This window comes from Tursiops truncatus, chromosome 4 (assembly GCF_011762595.2).
Source record: "Tursiops truncatus isolate mTurTru1 chromosome 4, mTurTru1.mat.Y, whole genome shotgun sequence".
Taxonomy (NCBI): Eukaryota; Metazoa; Chordata; class Mammalia; order Artiodactyla; family Delphinidae; genus Tursiops; species Tursiops truncatus.
In genome coordinates this window covers 64,359,537-64,374,865 of record NC_047037.1, presented here as the reverse complement: position 1 = coordinate 64,374,865, position 15,329 = coordinate 64,359,537, and the positions used below count along the sequence as shown (strand labels likewise).

Sequence of the window (15,329 nt, the reverse complement as noted above, 5' to 3'; positions counted from 1 at the left end):
GGGTGTAACCTTTCTCTTAGCCCTTGAGAGAAGGATAGACATGCTAGCTTGGGAATTTCTGCAAAATAACAGCTAGCTCCACTTTACTGATCTCATGCAAGGGGAAAGGTCTACTTTCACTCCCCCTTCTCCTTGATCCTCCCTTTGATTCCTTTAAAAACTGTTATGGGGACCTTGTGTTTTTAGGTCCTGCTCTCAGAAGAAATTTCGAGTCTCCTGAGTGACCGGCATTAATGCCCTGCTTCCCCTCTTGCACAACTCCCACCTTCTCTACTGCCTAGTGATGGAATTATTGATTGGTATGCATTTCACAACACATTTTCAAAACATGCTGAAGGTCAAGAATTAATGACTCATGGGCAGTCACATTTCTGTCGCCATGGCCCCTCTATATTATATTGATGAGGTTGGTGAATGCAAGGCATGGGAGAAACTGAGAAAAAGTTAACTCTGTCCAACTCTGGCCATCAGGACTATTATGTAGCTTGAAAAAATAATTCTTGATCTTCTATTTAGTGCTTGATCTGCTGAATCACTTGGTTTTTAATACCCAGGCTCTTGAAGAATATAAGATGTAATTAAAGGATTTCAGTGCTGATTTTGCCACCAACTTGTCCCAGGGGATCAGAGTACCAGAGAGGTACTAAGCTGAAGAAGAATCTTGGATTATATCTGAAGGGAATTTTGCTGCTCCGATCGTCAGTGATTGTACAGCAGTCCTTCAGAGAACAAATAGATAACCCCCGCTCCAGTCTTGTAGATAATTATTCACCTCTCTGCTTGAGGCCAGTAAGAGCTCCCCTTGGGACAGTGTGGAAGAACGCCTAGCACAGGAACAGAGAGTTCCAGGCCAGGAGGCAAAAGGTCTGGGTTCACTCTCAACTTTGCCACCTATGATTTGCCTTCACTAACAAGTTGCTAGACCTATTAGAGTTTCAGTTTCCTCATCTGTGAAAGGGAGACATTGACAAAGACCTTCTTTCAGAGGGCTGTTTCAAAGATCAAGTGATATCATGTGTGTGAACTTTTCAGTTATAAACTCTAATGAATAAAAAGCCCTACAATCTGGTCCTGCATGGGCTGGTTTAAAGGTTTTGGGGCAAAGAATGTCAAGGTGATATTTTTTTCTTCTTGATATGAAAATTTTTTTCTCACCTTTTTTTCCCCCCCCCCCAAAGTAATCTAATTTTCATAATTAGAATTTCTGAATGCCTTTTCAGTAACATTTATGGAACTGAAAATTTCTTAATGATTCTTCCGTAGGTGTTCATAGTCTAAATACCCTGAAGGTCCTTTAATATCATCACAGAAATAAGTGTGATGCAGTTGAAGTAATTAGTGGAGCCTGTGCCTCCTTAGCAGCATGGGTCCTCCCCACAGATACTCCTGCATCGTCCCCCTCTCCAAGCTGGTGTGGGCAGCATTGCTTCCCTTGCTCCCCACTAAAGAACAAACCAGTAGAAGAGGAAGTAAATTCACTTATGTAAAGCACATTCTGAGTGAGGAAAGGCAAGCATGTGTTTTGCCTTGACTGAAATTGCTTTGTCCCACCAGTTTGTCCTCTCTCCAGGACATATCAGAACTTATACAGACCTTGGCAGTCACCGCTCTCACCTCTCCATTGTGAAAAAGAGCCACAAGGCTTAGAGCTGAGAAATGACTTCACAGGGTCACACGGCTAGCTTGGGGAAGAATCAGGATTCAAGCCCCCATCCCCTGACTTCTCCCGTCTCCTCTCTCATTACACCAGATATGGAGAGAACACAGAGAACCTAAAAGAAGAGAAAAAAGAAGTACATCCTGGTCAAATATCTTGGGCTTCTGGTTTTCAAGGACAGTTTGATGACCGGCAGCAATAATGCCTCAAAAGCTGTGGTGATTAGCTTGAATGAACTTATGTAATAAACACTTATCACAGCACATGTGGCATCAAACACCAGCTAGATCTGAGCGTTGGAGCCAAAGCTGCTTTCATCGTCAAAGAAAAGGCGGGTGGGGGGGGAAGGAACTTAGCTGAGCAAAGCTGACAGACTTTTCACTAGAAAATTCAGAGGTAGTTTTTGGAGGAATGGGAACACATTTCCAATGGCTTTAAAAATTTGTTTAAATGTGAGTGGGTGAATTTAGTAATTAAAGAAGCGAAGGCCACTGAGAACCATTTGTGCCTTAGGCCTCTTCCAGACTGGTCCCTTCTATCTGCCTTGGTCAGAATCCTAGAAGGCTCAAGACGGGCAGGTTCAGAGGTTTGCCCAGAGCAATGGCTGAGGTTGCTGATTTCCATCTAGGCTCCCACACAAACACATACCAAACCACTCATGCTTCTCCCTGGAATATCTTCTCATTACCAGAACAAAGTCAGAGAGGCAGGGGCCATCAGTCTCTCAAACTGAGTCTCTCCATACAAAGTGGATTCTTCAGCCTGTTTTGGAGGTTAACCTACATCAACAGAACAGGGCAGTTGCCAAATACATGGTCACTTCCCTTTGGCTACCCACAAATTTTTGAACTGCAAGATCTGTTCATTTATCTACTTGTTTGATAGTTATTATCGGGAGAACATTGGATTAGCATACTTGCTGGATGTGCAGCTCCCTCGACCTGCGTTTCCTCACCTGTAAGATGCTACTCATTATCTGCCTCATGGACCTCGCCAGTTGTTTCAGGCATCATTTGAATGACACATGGAAGTGCTGTTTCAGCTCTAAAGGCTGCCATGAGAGTGAAGGAGTGTTGCTACTACTCTGTGCCCAACGATGTGCTAGGCACCAGGGGGGTTACAAAAGAAACGTAAGAGATGGTCCCTACCCTCCAGGAACTTCCAACCCTGTGTTGGGAAAACAAGACACACCCAAATAAACCAGGTATGTAACACCTCAAGGCTGTATTTACTACTTAAATGATGGCTAAAGACTGACATTTGTAAGAGCTCAGAGAAGGCCAAGATCATCAGCAGGCTGGACAAGTCGGGGGAGGTGAGGCTTGAGTTGGGTGACAAAGTAGGCAGAGAAGACAGAGGAGGTCTCTCCATCAGGGTGTGGCACACCAGTAGTGGAGGGCTTCCTTGGTAGACCAATCTACTTGGAGTTAGACTCCCTGTCAAGCTTGAGTTATGGATTTAAGAACTTGAGAGCTTTGAGAGATTTATAGGAAAGGGAAAGTCAGGAGAGCTTTTAGATCAACGATAGGTTATGATGAAACAATGATTTAGGAGGACTCATATGTGAAGGATGGACTTGTGGTGAGATACAGGAGAGAAGAGGGCTGGTGTGGGAGTCTAGGCTCGGGGTGTGGTTTGGACCACACCAATGGAAATGGTAAGAGAAGGAATTACGTGTAAGTGAAAGATAGTTCTCTTTGTAACGGGAGGACAAGTCACATTATTAACCCTTCCTTCCTTGTTCGTGCCTACACTTTGGAATTTGAGATAAATTGGGTAAGGAGGGGCAAAAAATAGGGAACATCTCTATAAGTGCATTGGAAGAGTCTAGAAAACCCGAATTGGTCTCACAGTGTCTGTTTGTCTCTCTATAAAAAAGGATTTGAAGTGGCTAGCTGATGCATAGAATGATAGATTTTAGGAGCTGGACAAAACCATAATGTCCACCTGTTCACACCTGTGGCCAATTTCAGAATTTCTGTTCCAATATCCCCAGCAAATGCTCACCCTTCTCTTCTTGAACTTCTCTAATGAAGGGTGTTCACTACCACTTGAGGAAGACCTTGCATGGTTGGATGTCTGTAGCTTCACAATTTTAAAAGTTTGAGCTTTTGTGAATTTTCCTGATTGGCTCTCTTATTGGCTCCCAGGATCATCCAGAACTTTTTACATTCCTTTCACCTCTTCTGGACTCAATCATTTTAAATTGAAGGTGCAGGCCCGGCCTTCTAAGTTTTCCTCATCACCCACATTTATAAATTACCTTTTAAATTAAATAAGTAAATTGCCACAAACTCTCATCACTTCAATCTTTAGTTATCACTTGACCCAAAGACAAGAGACTTTGATTCTGGACTTTACAGAAAAGATAAATAAGTAAGAAAGGAAGAAAAACTTGTGGGATCCCTCTTATCCTTCTTTCTTTACGTCAGCCGGGGTGTTTTTATGCCCTTGCACAAAAGTCAGGTCCCACGAACCCATGAAATAGGTGTTTTCATCTCTTTCCTTTTTCAGCTGAGCAGCTGGATATCTTTCCAGGGATTCGGTATCAGAAATCAAAGCCAACACGTGGGAAGTTTGACTTGATTCAGGACAGTCTTGCCAAGTAGCCAAGTGGAGGGTGAAGTCAGGTCAATCAGAGGGGGCAGCAAACGTGAAGCTTTAAAAAAAAGTGCTGTATATTTGGAGCAGGAAAGGACTTTAGTCAGTAGCAGTTGTTATTAATAAAACATAAAAGCAAAAGAAACCATCACCATCATCATCGTCATCATCATCATCATCAAACAGGCAAACCCTAAAACGTCTTCACTGACACAGAAGGAAGGAGATCTGTGTAAACACACTATTGTCCTCAGATGGTCTTTTATCATTGCCTAAGTTATATTGCCATGGTCTCTTTCAGGCTGTGTTGCAGAAAAATTTCAGCATTTACTTTAAAAGTTTAGGGGAGGAAGGATAATCTTTAACAAAACATAGAAAATGCTCCTTCAGATCAAAACCAACAAGCAAACAAGCAGAAGCAGGTCAGTTCTCTTTTTGGCACTGGGCAGGACCATATGTTTCCAGAGATGAGAATTTAAAAATAGCCTGTCACACAGCTCACATTGTAGCCCTAGGACATGGTGGGGTGGGAAGGATTGCCTCACACTTAATAATAGTGACACTTCACATTTACACCAACCTCTTCTCAAACTAACTCAGACTACTTTCCAGTTATTTATTTTTCTTAAAAAAGTCAAATCCTTCTGGAGTCCCTAGAAGTTGAGTACGAGCTGGTACAGTTCTTCCCACTTCACAGAGACAATGACTGAGGTATCGCAAGGTAGAGTTACTAACTCAGGATTATAGAGTGACTCAGGGGTTAGTCTTGTGCTCTTCAAAACACGCTGGGCTGACAACTGCAGCAATATCCTGGCCTGTGAGAGCCACGAGTTCATAGGATGTTGCACAAAAAAGAGAGGCAGTTGCTTCCCACTGCTTCTGTTTTGAAATGCACTTGCCTTTCATTTTAAGCATTTCATCAGTTTCCAGTTTTAAGGCAAGTAGCTTATAAGCCGTGCTGACCTATATTTGCAGACCAACTTACAGAGGCATCACAATAATGTAACTTTTCACATCTCCACAATTCCTTGCAACTGAGATGGTTTTATACTCACCATCTCATCAAGTCTGTGTAACGAGCTGTAACTTAGGCAGGGCCAGAGGTATGAGGGAACAGAGGCTCAGGGTGTGAGAGAACTTTCTCACCTGGTGAGTGCAGCAGACTCCGACAGAAACCCAGGTCTTTTCTCTGCACGTCTGGGGTGTTTTCCTGCCCCACACTGTTGCCTAGATCTAAGCCAAGTGGTGAGACTTGCTGTAGAGTGTGTGTTACTAGGAAAAACATCCCCCTCTGTGCCCAGGTTTGACTCCCCCTAGCCCCGGTTTTGTGCCCGATACTCAGTTTCTAATTGGTGGCATAACCCTGAATAGGGATTCTAGATGTGGCAAAAAACCAAGGGAAGTCAGTAATAAGCTCCCTTTTCCGGGGGAAGGAAAACTCTTGGCATACTGAGAGGTTTAGGCAGACAGTCTGGATACAAGTGGAGTCCAGTGATGTGTTATTGACAAGTCTTAACCCCTATTTCTACCATAACTCTCTCTGCTCTGTGTCATAACCACTCTCTTTCCAATACTATAAATTCCCTTCCTGCTTTCCCCTTCATTGGGCTAAACCCCAATCCTGGTGAAATGTAATTATTTTCTCTCTCCTCCTTTGCTTGCAAGTAAGCAACAGAATGCTGTTAAGAACATTGCGGTATTTGTTTTTCTCTCTCTGACTTACTTCACTCTGTATGACAGCCTCTAGGTCCATCCACCTCACTACAAATAACTCAATTTCGTTTCTTTTTATGGCTGAGTAATATTCCATTGTATATATGTGCCACATCTTCTTTATCCATTCATCCGATGATGGACACTTAGGTTACATCCATCTCCTGATTATTGTAAATAGAGCTGCAACGAACATTTTGGTACATGACTCTTTTTGAATTATGGTTTTCTCAGGGTATATGCCCAGTAGTGGGATTGCTGGGTCGTATGGTAGTTCTATTTTTAGTTTTTTAAGGACTTCCATACTGTTCTCCATAGTGGCTGTATCAATTTACATTCCCATCAGCAGTGCAAGAGTGTTCCCTTTTCTGGAGATCAGCTCAGTGCTTTGTAACCACCTAGAGGGGTGGGATAGGGAGGGTGGGAGGGAGGGAGATGCAAGAGGGAAGAGATATGGGAACATATGTATACGTATAACTGATTCACTTTGTTATAAAGCAGAAACTAACACACCATTGTAAAGCAATTATATGCCAATAAAGATGTTAAAAAAATGTTTTTGGATCTATTGAGGAAAAAATAAGGTGTGTCCATTTTGCTTATCTTTTCAAAGGAAAAAAAAGAAAAATAAACAGATTAAAGAACAACAACAACAAAAAAGAACATTGTGGATCTTGCAGACCAGCTCACCTCACATTTTTGACCACAGTCCTCAAATGGACCGTGCCAGAGCGCCCTCTAACACTTTTAGCAAAGTTGCTTTTTCAGGCTCTGGATCTATTCTTTCATACCTTTATCTCACTCCTTAAATATCCACCATGTTTCACTCTCTCCATCCCCCAGAATGATGACTTTCCTTCACTGCTATCAGAGGAAATAATTCCGTCTTTCCGCCACCAACTCCTTAACTCACCTGCATCTGCACCCACATACACTGCCTCCTTCCTATCAAGTGGAGAAAGTGTCACAACCTCTAAGGTCACCTCTTCCATGTGTCCTCTGGATCCTGTCTCCTTTCACGTACTTCTTTCCTGCAACATTATTTTCGCTTATTCTGTTACATCCATTCTATAAGCAAACAAATATGTCTTCATAACAACCATTAAAAAACAACTCTCCCTTGACCCTACACACCCCGGCAACTACCATCCCATTTCTCTGATGCCTTTACAAAGAACTTTAAAAGAGTGAGATCTACATTTCCTCTCTCCTTTGCTCCCATCCTCTCCTCAACAGTGCTCCAAATTTCTTTCGATCCTGTCTCTCTACATAACAGCCCTTATCAAGGTTACCAACGATGGATGTTTAGGAAACCAAAATGTACCGAACTAACTGGACTATTCAGTAGAATTCAACGTGGTTGATCCTTCCAACTTTGAACGTTTTCTTCTCTAGCCTTCCTGTGATTCCACACTTACCTCGTTTGCCCTTACCTCATGTCTCCTTGTCTGACTCTTCTTCTATATCAAATTTTGGAGTGCTCTGGGGTTCTTGTCTTAATTCTGTCTATACTCTTCCTAGATAAACTCCTTGAGTCCCATGGCTTTAATATACTATCTATATGCAGATAACTTTAAATCTCTATCTCTGTCTGACTTCTCCCTTGAGCTCCAGACTTGATAACTCTAATTGTATATCTAATAGGTATTTCACACAAACCATGACCCAAACCAAACAATTGCTTTATTCCTCCCCCACCCCCAGTTCCTCCTTCCCAAGCCTTCCCTGTCACGGGAAGTGGCCTTGAGCCTTCTAGCTATTTGTTCAGGGTCAATCATTGAATCATTCTAGTTTTCTTTATTTTCCTCAAAACCCCATGTTTAATCCATCGGCAAGTTGCATTGACCTTACTTCTAAAACAGGTGTCAACTTAGACTATTTTCATCATCTCCACAGCAACCATCTTATTCCAACTACCATCATGTTTTTCCCATCTAGACTTTTGCTCCCCTACTCAGCTTTCTGTGCAGTCGCCAAAACGGTATTTGTAGAGTCATAAATTATAATGTTACCTCTCTGCCAACTCCTCTTACTGTGACCTATAAAACCCTGCGAGACCTGTCCCCTGACTACCTGTCTAGTATCATCTGCTTTCATTCTCAGCCTTGTCCACAATGTTCACTGGCCTTTTTCTCCCTCAGACTTGCTAACGCCTTCTAATCTGAGGACGTCTGCACTTGCTTTCCCTTCTGCTAGATGCTCTTCTTGCACATTTCCAATGACTGCTTCATCTTGTCATTCAAGCCTCAGCACAACTCTTGTCATTCCCTGAGAACTAATTCGCTTGACCCACATTGCTAAGGTAGTCCCCTCTAGGACCAAGTAAATAAGTAACCTGCCCACCTTCCCCCACTCCCAAACAGAAGTGTGTTATTTAGGTTGAATTTAGGTGAATTAATTATATCCTCAACTTTCATAGTCAATATAAGAATTAACATTGAAATTTGTGACTACACTCTCCCCTGTGGTTTAGAGGACATGATTTGGCATGTCATTCAGTGGACTTTCTATAAAGCCCCATTTGAGGAATTCTGTTAGGTCTAAGGGCTAAAAAGTTTGTTTCCTCTGAGGAACTAGTAGTGGGACACTGACTTTGATTTGTTTTTTGGCTTTGCTAATACAAAGCTCAGAACCAAAATCTTGGCTGCATTATTGCAAATGTGTAGAACTATAGCACCTGGTTACCTGTCTAGACAGCAGTGTCCAATAGAACTTTCTACGATCGTGGAAATACTCCGTATCTGCAATGTCCAATAAGTAGCCATCGGCCACATGTAGTCACTGAGCACTTGAAAGGGGGCTAGTGACCCTGGGAAGCTAGATTTTTAAAATTATATTTAGTTTTAATTAATTTAAATTTAAATAGATATATGTGCCATTGAACAGCATGGGCCTGGGTACCCTATGGTCCATTTCTAAGACATTAGAGTTTATTTTTATGTACGCTTTATTATTGATGATTGGATTTCCTATAAGTTGCTTTGATCCTTTGTGGCTGGTAAAAAAATAAAGAAACCATATTTAAGTGAGTAACTGAGTTTGCAGGTAAGTTAGTAGGTTCAGAGCCTTAGGCGACGTGGTCAGTGAATGCAGACAATGAGTCTTAAATCCTCTCTCTGTTCGGGAGCTCTGTGGAAAGGGCACCAGCAGCAAGTCTGAGCTCCGGGTTCTAATCTTTGTTTTGCGGTTGTGACTCCAAGTGATCCAGATATTCAGTATGTTCAGATGTAAAATGGGACTTACGGATTGATGACTTGGTGTCTTTGGCACCTGGGATGCCAGATGTGTAGCCCCTGCACCCCTTCCCATGCTTTCCGGAGCCTAAGAAGCTGGCCCTTGGCTACCTACTTGGAACATAAGGCAGACCATCGGGAGGTGATTTCATTCATGCCTGTGCCTAAGGTGGGGTCATTGATAAACCAATTTAAAACAAATACGAAGAGTCCCATCTTCAAAACATCTTTAGGGAAGGAGAACCCACCCTAAGTGCTTCGGTATTTGGATGGTTTTGAATGCAGGATGAGGTATCATTTCTTTTATTATATAAAAGCATAGGACTGAAATCAGAAGACTTGGGTTCCAGTCCCATCTCAGCTACTAACTAACAACGTGACTTTGATCAAGTCAGTTTCCTTTCCTCTCAAATGGGAGGATTGAACCAGATGACATTTAATTTCCTGTCTCACACTAGCCATAACAATAAAAACCAACATTTTCTGAGTGCTTAGAATGTGCTGAGGTGCAATACCTTATCTAGCCCTACGGAGATTGATAATATACTTCCACTTTCCAGGACAGAAGAAACTGAGCTTCATTGTTTCCCGAGAGTTGGCAAATGGTGGATTCTCTATCTGAATCTGGTCTGCTTTCAGGATTCACTTTCTTACCTGTTCTACCTTCTTTAGAATTTCGTGTTTTTCCATAGGCCAGAACACCATTGTTTTTCTGGAGTTGCCTTAATCCTTTCAACCAATGCTTTCCAAATCTGGGCCCCAATGGCCCCAAATATTGTCTCCTTAGTTCTTGGAGTCACCAGAATAAAGGGGTTGGTTGTCACCATGCAAGAACAGCCATGTTCATTTGCCCAGTGTGCTGTATAAACACTGTCACTTTCTAAGGATGCCATGATATGCAAAATGTTGGGAAGCATGTGGACTTAGACATATATCATGACTCATTTGAAGGGTTTAGCTTAGACATTTCACAAGTCATATCATATACATTATACAAGGTCTTATCAGGAAGAGATGGTCTATCCCACAAATCCAAATCATCACTCCCTGAGATGGGAGTATCACAGTCGTTCCATCTCAGAGCGTGGCCTTAAGCTGATCCTCAAAATAGAAGTTATTTTGCTAGGTGATAGAGTAGCATCCCTGTGTTGGTTAGAATTCTAGAAAGTTAGAGCCAGAAGGAAGTTTAGAAATTTTAAGTCCAACCCAAAGAGGGTAGAGGATTTTTTCAAGGTCAGTGTCAAAGTTGGAACAAAAACTCTGGTCTCATGCCCAGTCCAGGGCCCTTCCCCTACCTCTAAACCCCCAACTGATCATCAGAACTGCTTTTTTTGGGAGATGATGCAGAGGAAACATAACTGAAATTTCATCTCGCCTCTGCAGATGTCAGGAGCAATGGAGCACCCGTGGTAGGAGAACGTGCCTCCCTGGCTCCTTCAAAGGCCACAGACCCATGAGAACCATTCAGTGTAGCCTGAGCCACATGCCCAGAGGCCACAGCAGCACACAGGAAAGTGAGGGGAAGTGGAAACGTGTGAGCAGATGCCTCAAAGCGATGGGCTCACCACCGGAAAAAAAAATAAAAATAAACACGCTCAGAAATAGTGTAACTGATATGCAAAGGAGATCAAAACAAGGGTTTTAAAATATCTTGGCTGCTTTAGAAGAGGTGAGAGTGGTAAATGAAGCGAGGTTACAAATGTGTGTTAGGGGAATGGAGTGATAAGTGGAGATGGTTCACTGCAGCCTGCTGGGCCATGGGAACCTGGAACGCAGGGGTATTTCAAATGAAAATGTGGGAGGTGTAGATCCCCATGGGGAGCTCTGAGGCATGCATGGACCTGGGAGCAGGAACCCCAGAGTCCCACAGCCCCAAACTCCTCTCTCCCTGACCCCCTTGCTCTTCCCTGAGATTCTGCCCCCTTTGCAGTCATGGACATTTGTCCTGGGGCAGGGCATTGAGGCTCAGACGAGCCAACAGTGGAGGCACCCCGAAGGCCACCCAACTTGGCTGAACTTCAAGGCTCAAGGAGCAGTTTGGAACCAATGTTCCAGGGTTAAGGGCTGGGGCTGAGCAAACTCACGGAAGACAAATTCCCCAGTCTTGCAAAGTGCAATTCCCTTTCCTTTCAGTGGGTCGGGAAGAACTGCAGACATGCACTCTCTTCAAAGGAAAGGTTTTCTTTCGAAACTGGCTCCTGAAATGGGAAGCCCAAAGGTTAACGATGGCTGTGCAGGCTGTTTATAGGCTCCCTCTGCCAGTGTAACCATCCCTAATAATAGCTCAAGGGACGTGGGACATTTCCAGCATCAGAAGGCCATCGGTCAACAGCATAGGTACAAAAGGGCGCACTTACTCCTCTATAGATCCAAATGGCCTCATGGATTTTAACAGAGGAAAAACACTGGGCAAGAGTCGGGGGTGGCGCATGGAGGGAAGAGCCTGGGCTTTGGAAATTAACCATCCCTCGTACAGGTCTAGCATTTATACTTACAAAGCACATTCACATCTATTATCCAGTGAAATGGGCCAGGCAGGGGCAATCACCCACATTTTCCAGTTGAGAAGCCTGAGGCTCCAGACTGAATGGTACAAGGACACCATTAGCGACCCACAGTGCTGTGTGTTCATTATAGGGCCCCGAGGAGCCAGAGGTGGAAATCTGGTCCCTTTGATCTGAACTTGAACCATCCCTCATCCCTCTCCACCTCTTCCTTCTCCTCCCTACTCTTCCTCCTCCTTTTCTGAGGGAAGAGGTGCATTAACTACTTTAGTTATGGAATAGAAGAGTTTTACTTTTTATTTATTTATTTATTTATTTATTTATTGGCTGCATTGGGACTTCGTTGCTGCATGCAGGCTTTCTCTAGTTGTGGCGAGCGGGGGCTACTCTTTGTTGTGGTGCACGGGCTTCTCATTGCAGTGGCTTCTCTTGTTGCAGAGCACGGGCTCCAGGTGCATGGGCTTCAGTAGCTGTGGCACGCGGGCTCAGTAGTTGTGGCATGCAGGCTCAGTAGTTGTGGCGCACGGGCTTACTTGTTCTGCAGCACGTGGGATCTTCCTGGACCAGGGCGCGAACCCGTGTCCCCTGCATTGGCAGGTGGATTCTTAACGACTGCGCCACCAGGAAAGTCCAGGATTTTTACTTCTGATCCAAAATTTTTTCTGTGTTTCTTACTTGTTTGGTCATGGGAAAGCAAATCCTACTCCCAACTTTTCTTGAACTTGGTATTTAGTAGAGAACCACCAATAGATGCATGTGACTGACCTTTTTCTGATGCGCAAAGCCTAGCCCTGGGCTGAGGCGGGGAGACAGCAGGTAAAGGCAAGCTTGAATCCTGCCTGATACAGGTTTGCTCTGAGGCCACGGGAGTAGGGTGGCTGACGCAGGCTGAGGAATGTCGCAAGGGAGAGTTCACTGTGGGCTGAGGGTATCCGGGGGAGACTTCTAGCAGGAGGTAGCCCTTAATGAAGCAGCATCTTGAAGGACAGATCTGGGTTGAAGTGTGGGGAGGTGGTGCAGAGAAGCCACAGGATAAAGGTCCAAAGGTTTAAAAAGTGCAGAGGATATTGTCAGAAATTCAATCAGACCCAACGGTTGGAAGCAGTGGAAATCATATTGAGGAGACACTTTGGAATCACACTCTGGAGGGCCTTGAAACGCTAGCCATATCACTGGAATTTTATCCTGTAGGTGGGAGGAATCTCTGAAGCTTTGTGGATGTAAGAGTAGTCTGAGAAAAATGGTGATCTAGAAAGCTCCTTTGAGCCAAATATGCAAGATGGATAATAAAGGAGTAGCTGGGAGAAGAAGACTTACAAGGAGCACTGGACTTGGAGTCAGAAGGCTGCCAATGCTGCTTTCTAACTATGTAAACTTGGTCAGATCATGCCCAGATATATGCACAACTACGGGATTGTCTCCTCTTGAATGTGAACACCTGCCCTGCCCACCCCTCAGGGAGGTCCTGGACATCACATACAATGAGGTTAAAATGCTTTGTAAACTATAAAACTGCAGAGCAAACGTGGGGGGGTAATAATCCAGCCTGGCAGGAGGCGGTGGAAGCATGAGTTGGTTGGTGGCTCTGGGGTTGGGCAGTTGGGCGGGGAGGTTGAGTGAGAGGCTCCATTTAGGGGGGAGCATCTTCCCTCTAGAGGGATATCTTTTTTCGTCCCTGGCAAGTCCCATGTCACCTGGCCCAGACGGGGGGCCAGCAAAAGATGGGGGTGTGTAGAGCCAGCCGTCGAGAGCCGAAGACCAGAAGTCCCCTGGGTCCCTAGTAACTTCCTCAAGGGAAAGAAAGAAAATACACAGCTAGCTCTTCAATCTTGATCTGGAAATAAAAACAAACAGTTGGGTTACTGTTTTGCAGAGTTGCCGAGTAATTGTGGAAGGCAAGGAAGAGCCGGTTTGCACAAGGTGGTTGCTCAATGGAAAAGTCTTACCAGAGGAGGTGTCCGGGAAGGTACAAGCAGAAGTCAGCGCAGCTGCTCTCAGAGCTTCTTGTTGGGAGAGAACTTTCTAGGCTTTCAGCCAGCCCTGGGCTTCTAGTGGAAGCATTTCACAATCTCCTCCTTTCTCCGTGGGTTATGTCCTTGGATTGAACAGCCAGTGGGGGCTTCTTGGGTGAGTGGAAAGTGCACTGGACTCGGGCCCAGAGCTCTGCATTCCAGCCTTGACTCCACCACTGCCCGGTGGTGTGACCCTTCCTCTTGGGGCCAGAGTTAGACTAGGCTGCGTGATCCCTGGGGCGTCTTTCAAATCTAGACTCCTGGGAGGTGGGGGACAGGCCAGCCTGTCTCTTCAGATTGGGATTCAGAGGGGACAGCAGCTACTGTGAGTGAACTGACCTACGGCCCAGAGCCGCTGAGCTCTGTGACCAGGCTTTAGCTCTGGCCACGACGGCAACACGGGGAATTTCAAATGAGGTCAGCCTGGGGCAGAGGCAACTGTGTGGTTGCCAACCAAGTCTGGCAATTCAGATGAATCAGAAAGCTGGGATCCCTCCTAGTTCACCTGCAGTGAGCTGTGGAGCTCCATGTAGCCGGGAGGAGAATTTTCCTAACAGATTCCATGTACAAGGGCAGCATCTCCCTTTGAGCTTGGAAGAGCATAAGACACAGATCATTTCCCTCCCACTCCCATTCTCTCTCCCCAAGTCTTAGGAAATAGGACCTCTTCCCTGCCCCTTGTCCCGTTTCCCAAGCAGAGTCTCAGTCATAAATGCAGCATTTTCTCTCTCGTACTCACTTCCCCTATTCTTTCTGGTCACCAGGAACAGGACTGGCCCAGGCTTTGGGAAGTATAACGTTGGGGCATGAGGGTAAAGTTCACTGAGCTGACCTGTTGGTCCCTTTGGCTGCCCAGGCTGTGCCGTATCCATTCAGGCAGAGTCGAGTATTGAGCGGCTCTGTCTCATTTCTAGAGAGGGACCCATTACTCCCGAGCAGCTCAGGATCACCAACAACTTTCTCCGGCCTTCTGCCCAGGGTCCAGGGGAACAGTCGAATAAAAGAAACCTTTACTGAGCACCTATGAAATGCTAGAATCCATCTTTAGATGAGACAAAGGATTCAGAGGTAGGTCAGTTTCTGCTTCCAAGGCGGGAGACAGGATAACTGGAAAATCACTATAAAACCATGTAGAACATGGGGACAGCCATCGTACAGGGACGCTTCAAAAGAAGGAGAACTGGTACTCGGTTGGAGATGATAAAAGGCTGTGTGGAACAAATGACTTAAGACAGACGAATCATCAACGTCATTACGAATACGGCTATGATTATAGCTAACTTTTGTTCAACTCTTACTGTGTGCTAGGTGCTGTGCTAAGCTAAGCCCTGTGCCTTGTCTGAGTTCCTCTTTATGAAAGCCCTTCCCGCTTACCGTGAGGCTCGGAGAGGTTAAGTAAGCTTCCCAAGGCCGTCCTGTGGGTAAATGATCAGAGCCCATGCTTTCCACGGAGGTACAGTGTGAGGTATTCCTAGTGGAGAATAAAGAATGACAGCTTGGAGCGGGAAAGGACAGCATAATTTGATGGGGAGCTGCGGGTGTTAAGATCAGTGGGACTTGAGGGCTAGTGAGGAGTTTGACTTTGTTCCGGCAGCTGCAGGGAGACCGG

At 44.8% G+C, this 15,329-nt stretch overlaps 1 long non-coding RNA gene across 2 annotated transcripts in view; it reads left to right on the top strand.

The window, feature by feature from the left end:
* Window positions 1-2,567: 2,567 nt before the first annotated feature.
* LOC141278566 (uncharacterized) overlaps window positions 2,568-15,329 on the top strand; it is a 29,633-nt gene continuing 16,871 nt past the window's right edge. For both annotated transcript variants that reach the window (XR_012331428.1, XR_012331427.1), the window contains exons 1-2: window positions 2,568-2,861; window positions 13,582-13,835. This is a non-coding gene — a long non-coding RNA (uncharacterized lncRNA). The remainder of the gene's footprint in view (window positions 2,862-13,581; window positions 13,836-15,329) is intronic.